The sequence below is a fragment of the Chelmon rostratus genome, chromosome 16, assembly GCF_017976325.1.
Source record: "Chelmon rostratus isolate fCheRos1 chromosome 16, fCheRos1.pri, whole genome shotgun sequence".
Classification (NCBI taxonomy): Eukaryota; Metazoa; Chordata; class Actinopteri; order Chaetodontiformes; family Chaetodontidae; genus Chelmon; species Chelmon rostratus.
In genome coordinates, this window is record NC_055673.1 from 9,868,007 (window position 1) to 9,879,202 (window position 11,196).

Here is an 11,196-nt window from a genome sequence, read left to right on the forward strand (position 1 = left end):
CTATCACTTCAAAGTCTCATTCAATTCCGACTCCCAAATGGCTCTTGGTTCTTTGATCTCACTGCCGAGAGATGAGCAGATACTCAAAGCCGAGCAATCCTGTTTGTAATTTCAAGGCGATACTCCGAAGCAAAAGAAGCTCAAATATTTTTTTCAGCATAGGCAGCAATCATGGCTTTGTTATGATATATCTCAACAATGAATAGACACTGATAAATAAAATTGAGATAATGAGTGATATACAGTAAATGCAACAAAAATAGTAAACCTGCCTAATTGGTATAAACACCACAAACACTTAAGAACATTCATAAGGGTTAAGGTCAGAGAGGATGAAATTAATACTTCTGCAATCCATCACATATGTGTTGCTCAGCTCAAAATAAAATTTCTCAACAATAGAAATATGATATTCAGTGAAATCTCTGGTGATTTCTCCATCACAGTCTAGATGAATATAGGCAACTTCTATATCACATTTCAGCAGAGGACTTAACATGTGCTGTTAGCTGGGAATACAGATTCAACCTGGCATTTTAGACCAGACGTTTTTGTCATAATCTAAACCCACTCATTACAGTTTTTTTATGAGTCCAAACTAGGGATGCACCCATATCAGTATCTGGTCAGGGGTCCGATACTGCACTCATGTACTCGTAATTGTAATCATAAAACTATTCCGATACAAAAGCACCTGATACCAGTTTACGGCAATGTGGCGTCAACTGATATTTTACCATAACTGTATCTAAATTGTTAATAGGAGGGCTGAAAAGTAGCTCCTTTAACAAGCAATTTGATGAAACATCTATAGAAACAACACAACACAGAGCTGAAGGAATTTGCTCATGCTAACAGCGGGAAACAGCAACAACCAATTTTGTAGCAAATGCTGGAGAAGGGAGAGAAAATGACCAGAGGCAAGCCGGGGGGAGGTAAAAATAACAGAAGCTCTTACCCAGTACGTTGCTCTTGATGACCAGCTATTGTCAGCTGTGGGATATACAGGATTTCGTCATTTTCTCAGTGTACTGGAGTCAAAGTATAAGATTCCTGACCGGCACCACAACAGAGAAACCAGATTACCAAACAGTCTCTCATTGAGCAGAAGCAGGCTCTGGGAATATTCGGGTCCACGCATGAGCTTCCTCGCCGAAAATCTCACTGCTCACCAGTGGACACTTCTGGAAAAAACGAAAAGAGGAATTAACCCAAAATATGAGCTCCTCTGATGCGTTGGCATTAGATGTGATTCCTGCTGTGACCGTGCTTCACAGACTTTTGACCAAAGAAACAGACGAGGACCATGTCCTTAGCTGCAGCCATCAAGAGACGCTTGACTGACACGGAAAAAAAAACACTCTACTGCATAGAAACTGTACTCGATCTGAGGTAAAGTGTGTGTGTGTGTGTGTGTGTGTGCACGCGTGTGTGCGTGTGCTGAACACATTAGAATTGTAATGTTATTATTAAGTGCTTATATCAGTACCCAAATGTAAGTACTTGTACTTGGTCTGAAAAAAGCAGTATCAGTGCAACACTAGTATTGAACATAGTAAACAGTTAAACAATAACTTGATTATTCAGTTAACCAATCAAATGCAACCATTTGCAACTATGATAACTGATGAGTCATTTCAGCCATTTTTCAAGCAAAGTGCCACACATTCTCTGATTCAAGCTTCTCAAATGTGGCTTTTCTCTGTTTCATATAATTATAAATGGAATATCTTTGGATTTTGGCAAAAGAAGCAATTTAAAGACGTTACCTACAGCTCAGGGGCATTTTTTGCCAAATGCGAAATCAAGTAACGGAGAAAATATTCAAGAGATTAATCAGCAGTGAAAATAACTGTAAATTTTAGCCCTACCATTGATAGAGATTGTTTGATATTATTGTAATTGATGTTTGAACCTAATGTTTGAAAATGTTAAATCTTAGCACTTTCCAAACCTTGCAGAAAAACAGTGAGAAATTGATGTGAGAAGTCTTGCTCACTCCCAGTCTGAACGTGTGTGGTCCTCACAGGTTTGGCTGTAAATGTCAAACTACATCTGAGAGTTTAAGTTGAAAGGTCAGAAAGAAAGCCTTGCTGGCCTGAGATTTTTAATCTCATCATGCTTGGTGAGAAGAAAATGTGTTGTTTAGGCATGAAAGAGAGTAAAAGGGTCAAAGTTCACTGTGACTGCAGCTGTTGTGTGTCATCAAAAGATTAGTCTCAAACAAAAAAGTGGGCGGTTTAACGAAGTGTTCCACTAAAATGCTAGTGGATGTTAATTGTTTTATTAGGTATCATCATCAAAAAATAAAATACAACAAAGTAAAATAAAGAGAACATTATCAAACTTTATTTAACCAGGAAAGGGTTATAATGAGGTAAAAATTGAGACCGGAAGAAAAACAAGCTAACAAAACACCATCAGTGATGCAGGAATGGCGGGCTTATCTCCAGTGCACCGCTGCTCTCATGTCTCTGTGTTCTCTCTACCTCGCTTAACCATCCATTTTAACCATCGATGACCTCAAAGCGCTGAGGTTTGGGCTGTAGAAATGAGTGGTCTTTCCCATGTGTGCAGTTAGTCGCTGTGCTGCTGGTAACACCTCACCCCTCCAGCCCACCATCACCACCACCCCTCCTCCTCCTCCACCTCCTCCTCCTCCTCTGTGGTGCATCCCCCCACTGACTCGCTTTCAGTCTCTCCTTCTCTCTCCTTCACTCCCTGGCTTAATATTGATCTGAATTCATTTGTTTCCTATTGATCTGCCACTCCACCCTCTGCCGCATTGAACAAACACAAGGACACACCATGCACACACAAGCCTCAAACACGCGCCCGAACAGATGCAGCACGTGCACGTCTGGTACGAGTCTCTATCCGCAAAGAAAAAAGGCTAAAAGCGCTCATTTACTAACCTGTTATGGGTAAACTGATTTCAAGGTTAATTTGCATGCATACACACTCTAGACAGGCACACCTGCAATCATACACTCTTCATCTGAAAAATTCCAGAGGCTAAACACATGAAGGTTTGGAGAGGTCTCGGCTCAAGCATCAGACAAGCTAATGACACACAACGAAAGCTGAATTCCATATTGATCCAACACCTCAGGAGTGAGATGAAAACACAGGCAGTCTGGGGCTGGCAGCGGCAGGTGACACAATTACAGCTGCAGTTCATTTCTCAGGTTTGCTGAATTGTACTCAGACCCATTAATTCAACAAATGAGAGGAAGTGACTTTGGTAGCAATTGTTCGGAGACGTATGTGAGCCAAAGTGTCTTTCGTGGCAGTAATTGTGTATTCCTTGAAAACCCTTCATCGTCTGCGGAATAAAATTAGGAAATGAAGTCAATCAAGTTTAAGGCTTGATTGAAGGGCTTTCCAAAAATGAGTCATGAGGAATGCAGAAGAATTTAAGAATGGGTTAGCTGATAGACTGTATTAAAAGGCCAGGGCAAAAAACAAAAAAAGAAATCCCAAGTATACAGAATTTAAAAAAGGAACGGGCTGGCATTATTCCATATTTCCTTACGTTCACAAATCCTGTATAAAACCAAAAATCAACAATGTGGTAGCCAGTTCAGACCAAAAATAGCCCTGCATTAAAGCAGTGCAATGGGCTGTGCTGGTCAGGAAGCTACCAGTGAGCCATGAAATACAATGCAGGAAGTCCACTTTGAGTAACAGATCAGTGACTTTAAAGGCTTGTCAGACACAAAGACACTGCATAATTATTTTATCCTTTGTCACGATAATCATGAGGTAAAGAGTAGAAATACACTGTTCACATTACGAAGTAATTACCAGGAATGTCTACTAGCATGTACGTGATTTCGGGATAAGATCACATTGCGGTCCATCAAGAGTTTGGTCAGGTTTAACTCTTCAGCTGGATGACCCTTTGTTTTTTTTTATCGTAGACCCCTGCAGTGACACCCAATGAGGTTGCCTTTTTCCACGCAGAGCTAAAATCTGTCTGGACGTTGCCTCAGTCTCTCTCAGTACTTTCCGACATCTCTACCCCATGTGGTCCAAAGTCTATTGGCTCCTTCTAAAGACCCATGGAGATTTGAATCGAGGGCAACTTGATTGTAGATACTTGAAAACGTTTCGCCTCTCATTCAAGAGGCTTCTTCAGTTGTTCTAACTGACAGGTGGGGAGTCCCGTGTATTTAACCTCTATGGGGTCAACCCCACACATACCCAGGACTCCCCACCAGTCAGTCAGAACTGAAGAAGCCTCTTGAATGAGAGGCGAAACATTTTCAAGTATCTTTAACTAAGTCCAGTTGCCCTAGATTCAACCCTCTGTGGATAACCATGACCTGAATGACTTTTTTTAAAGGCAAAATAATCAGGCAGGCAACTGTAGTTTGTTGCAAGTGATACTCACAGAGGAGTAAATAGTGTGACTCTTTTCAGCTGCAGAATGTGCTAGTGAGTATTTACGCCACCATGATGGTGTCTGCGGGGATCACTCAAAATAAACCAGAATGGTCATGTTCATGGGAATGAAGGGACATGTTATCCAGTGCAACAGTGTGGCTCATTGATATGTTTCTAATAGTTTTTGGCTATCAATAGAGCTCAGTGACACAGAAGAATAAAATATATCAGATTTTAGCTACAACAGAAATACTTTATCCTTTAAGGTTCCATGTTTAATTCAGTTATCTGAGTGGATAACTCCGTCTTCAATAAGCTGTGACAGGTTGACCAACCTTTTCTGCGGCCCCACTGGCAACTACAAATTTTTGGTTGGTGGCATCAAGTTGCCATGACACCAGACTGTTTTTCCTGCCCTCTGACCTCCTTTCAGGACATGCTGTGCTCGGTCAGACCGCATCTCCAGCAGCGGCTTGAGTTCAAAGGGCTGGGGGGGAAAGCCAAGGGGGAGAGGCTGTGTTTCCTCTCTGTAATATTAGATAAGATGCACCACAGGCAATGCTCGCTCTCCTTAAGTGCATGCAGATAGGAACACACGGACCCATATATACGTACACGTGTGGGAATTAATGAGCGCGCTCCAACACAAAAGCCGCACATCTCCGTCTCTGTTGTCTTTCTTTGTGTTGCAGTGTCATAATTATTGCATTTGTTTGGCTCACTGCTGTTTAATTTATGATGTTGGATTGTATTTTCCAGCATTATTAATGTATTATTCATCAGCATTGACTTTAACCGTCTCCGCTGTACATGTATTTTTGTGCCATCCTCTCATTCATGCTTTGTTGATGGCACAATATTCATTCTCACCATTATCTCCCACTTTGTTAATCCATTTCATACCCTGCACACAATGTTTGATGCTTTCTCCATCATAAATGCTTGCATTTTAATTCAGTTCTTTGTGCTGCCGGGTGCTTCATCTCTAATCAGGGATTGGTCCATTATGATTTAATTATCTCGTAGTATTCTTTCATGATTCAGTCCAGGACTGTTTTTGCTGAAAACAGCACTACTAGACTATGTGGCCTGGATAAAAGCCCAGATAAGGTTGTGTCTGGGTGGCTGACTTAATTTATTTACTTATCCCAACTTCATGGCTCAATGTGTTTATTGATGTTCCCCTTCCTACCCTGTGGTATGCTAATAATCTGCACGATGCTCTGCTGATTTCAGGAATGCCATGGTCAACCACAGAAACTCCCCAGTGAGAAGAGAGCCATGGGAAAAACCTCAAACTAGATCCCGGTTGTGAGGTAAATGCTTTGGCAACATCTGTTTCTTCCGGTTTATACCAACAAAGAGTCTTTGATTGTGACTGAAATGAAAGAGAGAGCAAACAGCTTGAGAGATCAGAGCTGGTGATTGAGAACATCAGCTCCAAGTATCGAGAGGGACACCAACATTTCCATGTCTCTCAACTTTAATTTTCTTGTCTGAAGTCTCTTTCTACTTTCTACTCCCATCATATAACACACATTTGCTCTCAAAATTGCTATATTGCCGCCACCATAAACTGACTTCTTCCCAACTGTTATCGCATAATCACACCTGTTGAAAGAAGACTAAATCATATATGTTATTCAACATAATTGCATCTGGGGCCTCACATAACTGTCTACATGATTATGCTCTGTCTTTTTTCTTCTTCTTTGACAAACACACACTCCACCAAGTTAAAAATGAGGGTATATTAGCCAACAAAAGCTGCCTCCCATCATTTGTCACCCACAGAATCAAACCAGCAAAAGGAAAACCAATTCAAAATGGTATATATCATTAAAAATAATTACATATTGTATGCCTATAAAAGCCCTTATTATGGAATAAGGACATTGAATTGTTACTGTACATTTTTTTAGGCTTAGACATGCTGTGTGCATTGTGCACATTTGTGAACACACACTTTGTCCTCTTCATATATACAGGACAGGCACTCACATACACACACGTACTGGCCAACACTACCCAATAGCCATTGACAACAGTGCCCTAGCAACCACTGGGCATCATGCCAAGCCACTGAGGTTGCCTGGTAGTGTGTTCCCATGGTAACGTTTTCTGCCTTTGTAAATAAGGTACGAGGAGAGCGAAAAAGCGGTTTGGGAGAAATTGCACTAGTGAGTCTAAGAGAGAGCTAATAATTTCTGGCTTGTGAGTAGCGGATACTTTTCATGGTCCTGCACCAAGCTGCCATCTGACTGAGGAGGTGCATTAGCATCGATGGGGATCTCAGGCCCGAGAGAGGGCAGGGTCAGATCCAGTTTAGAGGGGGACAAAGCAGCATGGAGTATTAGCTCCCTAGTCTCTATACGTGACGTCTTTGTTATAAATAGAACCGGGAAAGTAATGATCACACTCTGCTGTTGGCTCTGGCGAAGTTGAGTATGAATTTTGGAAGCATTATTAATTTATTTTTGTATTTGTCTATCCATCCATATATATATTTTTCCCATCATATGGATTTTCATTCAGTTTTTTAGAATTCTATGAATTCAAGTGGAAAAAAAATCAAGTGGACCATCAGTGGACCTTGGCCCCGAACCGCTGTCTGAGGCCCACATTCCTGTTGAGCTGGCACTTGCTGACGATTCATAGCTGCGAGTAACAGTTTATTTGCTGTCACTGGGCAGATTTTGCTCCTCCGTGCCCCTTCGTTGTTTGATTGGTGCCATAGTCTCTGCGCGTCATTTCTCAAAGACGATGAGCGGTGGAGTCACCTGCAATCTTTGTTTTGTCTTTGACAGCAGAGCCGAAATGTTTTGTGAAATTTTGTAAAGAAAATGTTTTTGTTATTTGTCAGAAATATATTGCTGTGAGGCAGACATGTGCTTGATTCCCTCTCTCATTAATTATCTCTCCAGTTTGTCAAAAATACCATGATGTCTTTGTCTTTCATTGAAGGGCAGAAATTTTTGTTATTGTTTCAGTTTCACCAGTTTTCAAAATCATGATAGATAGATAGATAGATAGATAGATAGATAGATAGATAGATAGATAGATAGATAGATAGATAGATAGACTTTATTCATCCCAAGCTGGGAAATTACAGATTGATTGTGTTAAAAATCCATGTTCTTAAAACCATGCAAGATGGTCACACATTTTGCATTTAGTTTTTAGATACTGTAGTATTTTTGTAGAATTGCTCACTTTGTAAACAAAGTTAAACAAATTTCTGTTCATTTTCAAAAAAGAAATTAGCTATATTCTTTCTTGAATAGGTTTATTATAACTGATGTGCCTTAACTGTCTGTTCAATAGCTAGATCAAAATTTTATGCCTTCTTAAGGCAAAGAGCATGAATACTTGTAGAGGTTTTGTAGTCTGGGTCGGCTGCCAGTTTTCATACAACAATAAAACGTTAGTTATTCCCTCAAAATTGGAGTTTAATTATTTTAGCAGTAATGACTGGCAAGCAATATGTTATCACTCTGTATTGTCTCAGCTGTTAGGCAAAATTAACACATGATGATCATGTGCATGATAATCCATATACCCAAAATCATTATTGGCTGTGATTACAACAGTTTAGATTGAATTAACAAACTGAATTTCGCATAAATTTAATTTGAAAGGTTACAAGCATGATGTAATAAACTTTTTTGGGACATCAGGCACATTTACTGACTAACACTTTTGGCAGACTTCATAAAAAAATATAAATAGTTTGTTATTTTTTTCAGTATTCTGTAGCAACACTAACCCTTCCTCTCATAGCCATCGTGGTTTTTGCCATTTATTTCAGGAATGGTATTATTTTGTTGCTCTTAGCCAAATATTTATATCGTCAAAAAGTTGTCAAACTAGTAGCACAACCCGTTTCCTTCCATTTTCAGGAGCATTAATATTTTGGTGATTTTAGGCATACCCAGAATCACCAAACGCTACTTTGGCTCAGCATGATTAATTTGTTTTTGCTCTCTCAAGAGGCCAAGCTGTAATCCCCACAAAGCTTCACCTGACCCGACACCAGCCAGGGTTTGGGCTTATGCACCACCCTGGCCTCCAGTGCAGGGGCTTCCCACCAGACTCATATTGGCACACAAACACACCCAGGCAGATTGGCAAAGAGCTGGCATTGGCACAACCATGCCGCATTCATGCGTGATTCGACTGCGAATGAGATGGTGAGAGAGGTTTAAAAAGAGGAGGAGTAGAATCAAGGGGATCAAGGGGGGAGACTTAGTTGGTATGAACAGAGAGATTGTCTGAGAAAAAAAAGGGGGGGGGGAGTTGAAAAAGATTTTGAGGCCTGAAAATGTGCGGTGATGAAGGACAAATAAGTGGCACGTAGAGAGACGGGAGGACGGCCAAAGAAAGAAAATGAAGGGTAGGCGGAGGGTGGGCTTTTAGCATGGCAGAGGGCAGTGGAGAGAGGCGAGGTGAATGGGTTTGCATTTGGAAGCTGGCCAATAAAAAAAACTATGTCTCTATTAAGCATATGGTGCTGCCTTTTGGAGTTAACACTTAGTTGGCTAATTTTTCATTTGATAATGGTTAAATGTTGAATCTTTAGCGCAATTGCAAGTTAAGAGTGATTACAAATGGCTTTTATCCTTGTAGTGTACTTAAACAAGACCCAACACAGCAATTCATCATCTTACACACATTTACCTCTGGTATGCAATGCAGAGTGATATGCAGTTATGGTCCTGTCAGGCAGTAGAGCTGCCTTTTGAGGTATGAGTGATATACCACTTTTGTGTTTGAACCCAGCTTTGTCAGTGAGGCCCCAGTCGTCCAAGACCTCAAGGTTGTATTTTTGGTGTACTGACCAAGCTGAAAAGGAGGCCTAGCAACTCAGCTGCACAGCAGCTATCAAGTAATCAATGAGTCCTTGAGGCACACAGGAGGAGTGTCAAAACACAGCCATTGACCGCTAACAATAGCCAATTTGCTGCTTTTGCAGGAGATCACCTCAGCTAGATGTCGAATGTGTGGGTGTGCCCCATTATTTATGGAGTATGAGAGAGATTGACTGGATAGTGCTGTTACTCCAAATTGTCATCCAATTACTTCCACATTAGGTCCTTTGTTACATTGCAAACTGCTCTAGAATGCACCAATTTCTGTATTATCGTGAATGAACTTCATTAAACAGTGCAAATCATCTTATAATGTTACAATGTGTCAAGATGTTTGACACCAATCCAGAGATTCTGATGAAGGAAAAAGTAAATAAGCATTAACTGCACACCATCTAGATAAAGTACTGTGTTTATCTGTGTTTACTGGAAATGCAAAGTTTGAAGTGCGGAAATTGAGTTACATTCATTCATGCACTCACTCATATTTGGCCTACCCATGGCTGAAAGGACGAACGGTCACTTCTGCAGGCGACACTCAGTATCATTACCTGGCCCCTCTGCAGAGCTGATGAACTTGGTAGGGTACTTCACATCCGTGACACTGTTTGCCCTTGTTAATATTAAGACCTGAGGGCAGTGACGTGTTGCTCACTATGGCTGCTATCCTGTTAGGTAACACTTAATGATAATCCACCCCCAGAAGGTCAGTTTTGCCTTTTTAAGTACACATAGCCTTTTGAAGAATATTTTCTACCTTTGTGCGGTAGTCACAGTGGAGAGAGACAGAGAGCGAGATAACATGCAAAAAGGGTTTTGGGTTAAGGTGTCAGAATGCTTCAAAGGTACCAGGGGCCAGTTTTACAAAAGCGATTTGCAAGCACACAAATCGCAAACAACAAGGCAATTCAAAGTGCTTTACATAAGACATCAAAAGCATAAAGGCTAGATACAAAACACAAGGCAATACAAACAGACACATATGAATATGACAGAACAGGTAGAAGACAAAAATTACATTGCAGCCACAGTGCATTTAGATTCAAATGAATAGTCCAAAATTGAATTTATGAAAAGCCAGTGGGACAGAAAAGTTTTCAACCTTGTTTTAGTGGAATGGAGAGTTTGAGCGGGCCTCAAGTTTTAGGCGGTTTGTTTCAGAGATGGTGATGCAAAGGCATATTTGGGCCTTAACACCTGGTGTTGTGGTTACATGAGCTGTGAGCACATTAATAGCTCTAATTTTGGTACAGAGAAGCATGCTAAACATGAGGAAAGTCACATTAAAATTAGTATTCAATTATTCAAACCTCACTTGAATGTTTTTAGCAGATACTGTAGCACCATCAAAATGGATAGACTGTGTTCAAAATAAGTTGATGCAAGCATAAACATATGATATAATATATTACAGAGCTGAAACGATTAGTGGATTCAAGGATCAGTCCATCACCAGAAAATAAATTAACAGCAATTTTGATAATCAACCATTTCAAGCAAAAAATTCAAACATTTTGTGTTCCAGTTCTCCAGTGTGATGGTTCGCCACTTCTTTTCCTCTTATATGACAATGGCAAACTAAATCTCTTTTGGTTTTGGAATGTTATTCATCATATTAATCGATGATGGGATAGAAATGTTAGTCGTAGCAATAATATATCATTAAATCTTGAGAATATTTGTGGTCAAACATCTTGAGTCAATATACTACCATAGACAAGCAAAGAATCCACTCAACAAAGAGAAGTGTGGTTCCATCAACCAGCCGAAGATGTGATCTCTAATATCAGCCTTCTTCAGGCAGCACGACAGTACTGGAATTTTAACTGCTGGTTCAGTGAAATGAAAACTGAAGAGGAGTATTTGACTTTAACGTCAGAATGACAATGAAGTGAGCTCAGCAGTGCTGAGTGATTGAGGATAAGTAAGATTCCACCAG